Source organism: Rhinatrema bivittatum, chromosome 9, assembly GCF_901001135.1.
Source record: "Rhinatrema bivittatum chromosome 9, aRhiBiv1.1, whole genome shotgun sequence".
In the NCBI taxonomy this organism is placed as follows: Eukaryota; Metazoa; Chordata; class Amphibia; order Gymnophiona; family Rhinatrematidae; genus Rhinatrema; species Rhinatrema bivittatum.
Genome location: NC_042623.1, coordinates 185064915 through 185068947, shown reverse-complemented (window position 1 = coordinate 185068947; position 4033 = coordinate 185064915).

Below are 4033 nucleotides of genomic sequence, written 5' to 3'. Positions count from 1 at the left end.
GAAAATCCTGCAAAAAAGACACTTGCAGCTCCTATGGAGTTACATTTTTTTGTAATGTGTGCTGGGAGTGGGCTTGGCCCTCAGAAAGTCATGAATACACAGAAGAACTATTACAATATAGTAATGGTAACCTCCCATACCAAAAAACAACCCTAACGGCCAGCACTCAAACAGTAACAACCTTATCTATGAAAAGGTAACGCTGCACATATTACATCAGGCCCTAGAACACCAATACACTTCCTGTCAGGAAGTTATATGGTAGCAGAATACAAACAGACCCTGACCAAATACAGAATAAAGATACCAGAAAGCATAAATAGAAACATGCTGAGAAGAACTAAACTGGAACCCACAACAAGCCAGCCTCTATAACCAGAGCAACAATGGAAAAACAAAAACATTTCCATTCTTCATAAAACATTAAAAAATAAAATCAAGAAATAAAAAACATCAATCATAATAATAATATCATAGTCATAAAAATAATATTTCAAACCATTTAACAAATAGAATATCCAAAATTTCCTAAATACCAATAAAATATTTCAAAACATCTGATGAATAAAAAAAAGCAATAATTAGAATATGTTCTAATATTTCCCAATAATTAAAACTAATATGGATTACAAAATCTCCTACTCTCCATACCTGGGATCTTTTGATTTCCAGTCACCTTGAGATTGTCGTAGATTGTGGAGGTAGGGCCACACAAACTTTATCTTCACACATACACACAGACACAGACACACACACACACACACACACACACACATATTCACTCTCACACTCCATCACTTATATACATACCTATGCTCTCACACACATTTGCTCTCTTTCCCTCACAGACACATTATGTATGTGTGTAAGCATGCCTGTGAGAACCTGTATGTGATACATAGGCTCTCACAGGCACATACACACACATGAACACAGGCTCTCACACAGACACACACACAAGCACACAGGTTCTCAGACACACACACACATACATATGAACACAAGCTTTGACACAGACATACACTCAAGCTCTCACATAGACACAAAAACATACACATGAACACAAACTCTCACACAAACACACGCACATGCACACAAGCGCTGACCCAGACACTCAAGCTCTGACACAGACACATGAACACAAGCTCTCATTGAGATACATATACATTCACATGCACAGAGCTCTCACATAAACACATGCACACAGGTTCTCAAACACACACACACACACACACACACGTGCATGGCTTCCTTTCTCCAGGCCACAGTGGATGGGCTCCTCCGCAGCCCCCTTCATCTTCTTCACTTTAGGCCATGATGGGGTGAGCTCCACCACAGCATAACCAGAAGAAAGGAGCAGGAGCTGCATCAGATCACACCTCAGGAAGAAAGAGGAGCCTCATCAGCTGTGTGGGCAGAAGGTGAAAACTGCTATCATCGAATCCCCCAATGAAAACGAATGAATCATTTCCGCATAGAAACCCTACACTTCGTGATAATGGCCATACAACTGGGAGAGTTCTTAACCTCCCTTGACCTATCGAAGGCCTGCCTACATATTCCAATCTGTCAAAAATACCCACATTTCCTACGTTTTGTGGTATGGTCACCATTATCAGTTCCAGGCACTGCCATTTGGCCTGGCCACCGCCTCCAGAACATTTTCCAAGATTATGGTGGTTGAAGCGGCAGCATTGAGGAAAGAGGTAATCCTGGTGTACCCATACTTGGACGACTGGTTCATCTGGCCAAGTCCGTGGAAGAGAGTCTCTGAGTGACCATCAGGGTGACATCCTTGCTTCAGAAACTTGGTTGGGTCATAAACCTGGACAAAAGCAGTCTCAAGCCCTCCCAGTCCTTGGAATATCTGGGAGTCTGGTTCGACAGTAAGCAGGGCAAGGTCTTTCTTCCGACCATGCTGATAAGGAAGTTGATGTCCCAGGTGGATCAGATGATGAGTACGATACGCCCAATGGTGTGGAGCTTTCTCCAAGTTCTCAGTTTGATGGTGGCAACCCTGGAGGAAGTGCTGTGGGCAAGGGCACACACGCAACCACTTCAACTCTCACTACTGTCATGTTGGAACTCGCAGTCTCAAGACTATTTGATTCGCCTCCACTTACTGATAGGAGTATGCTCTCAGCTCCAGTGGTGGCTGCAGGAAGCTTATCTGAGCAGGGGTGTACCCCTGTCCTCTCTGAACTGGCTGGTCCTCACAACAGACATGAGCCTCCAGGACTGGGGAGCTCTCTGTCAGAAACTGAAGGCTCAGAGATGTTGGACCGAGGAAGAGGCCCTCTGGAACATCAACTGTCAGATTGGCACGTCTAAAATTTAGCCACAGACTCAAGGGTCAAGCAGTCCGTGTAATGTCAGGCAATGCAATGATGGTAGCCTACATCAACCGTCAGGGTGTGTTACGATCGGCGGGGGCTGACCCCCCCCCCCCCCCCGTGATGGCCGCGGCAGGGAGCCGGCAACCCGGCAACCCGGCCCCTGCATCGCGGATGTTTTAACTCCCCACGGTCTCCTCTGAAGGCTGCAGGCAGCGGCAGAGGCAGCTTCCCTCATTGTTCCCCGCACTGCTTTCATAAACGACAGAGTCGGCAGGGAGCTGTCAGCATGGCTCCTGCAAGGCCAGCTTCAGCCCTAGCCAGACGAGGGCGCTCGGCTCCTCCCGCCTCTTAAAGGAACCGCGGTAGGAAGTCTCCTTGAACCACTTCCTATTCAGGACTACATAAATAAATTCAGGACTAACTAAATAAATAAATAAATACATAAGGAGACTTCTGAGGTTGCTCCAGTGCCTTGCAATAGGTCCTGCTTGATTGTAGTTTGCCTTGCTTCAGATTCTGTACTTCGCCTTGCCTGCCACCTGCCTCGAACCTTGCTTCGGATACTGGGTTTCGCCTTGCTTGCCGCCTGCCTTGAACCTTGCTTGGGATACTGGACTGTGTCTCAGTGCTGCCTGCCTCGACTCCGGATTGTCTGATATCTCTACTGTTGGTGATTTCGTTCTCCGGCTGCCAGCCCTGAGGTCCATCTGCTGCCGCCGAGAAACCGTGGTAAGCCTTTTTCCTTGTCATTGCGGCCCAAGGGTTCACAGTGGGTTAATGCGGGTCCAAATGTGGGGTAAGAGTGCACTCCGTCAGAGCGCACTGTACTGTATCAGCCAGTTTTTCTTTAAAACTCTCTGAAGGTATAAATGGCTGTTGGTCTAACCAGACTTTCTGGTGGCCAAATTACCAGTATAGACTTGTCTCCTTATTTCAGTGCTCTTGAGTGTGATGAGCTGGTGATAGGAGCGCTGGTTCTCCGTCCTCTCGCCCGGTCTGGGGGCTCCTGGGAGTGTGGCAGGGTTGCCAGCTTCCTGGAAATATTATCACTGATAACCCTATCTGCTACTCCTCTGACACTTAGCGTGCACTTTAGTATCACTGACCGGAGGACTTCATGGCATTAGCGCAGTCAGGCTTCCTGGTTTTTCGTTTATTTAAAGTGGAGCACAGGAGAAGATCAGCACAGTCTGATGAGAAGAGTTCCTGAGATAGCATCTACCAGGGCCTCTCAGCTAATCAAGCAGCGAAGGCAAACAGCGACCCTCCCGCCTGTCATCCAAGCCCAGACCGGGCGAGAGGACGGAGAACCAGCGCTCCTATCACCAGCTCATCACACTCAAGAGCACTGAAATAAGGAGACAAGTCTATACTGGTAATTTGGCCACCAGAAAGTCTGGTTAGACCAACAGCCATTTATATCTTCAGAGAGTTTTAAAGAAAAACTGGCTGATACAGTACAGTGCGCTCTGACGGAGTGCACTCTTACCCCACATTTGGACCCGCATTAACCCACTGCTAGCCGGCATTTGGACATGCGTTTTCGACGCGCTAGCTTTACCCCTTATTCAGTAAGGAGTAACAGCACGTCCAACACCCCCCCCCCCCCAGACTAATAGGGCCATCAACATGCAAATGCATGTTGCGGGCGCTATTAGTTTTTCCCACATGATACAGAAAGTAAAATGTGCAGCCAA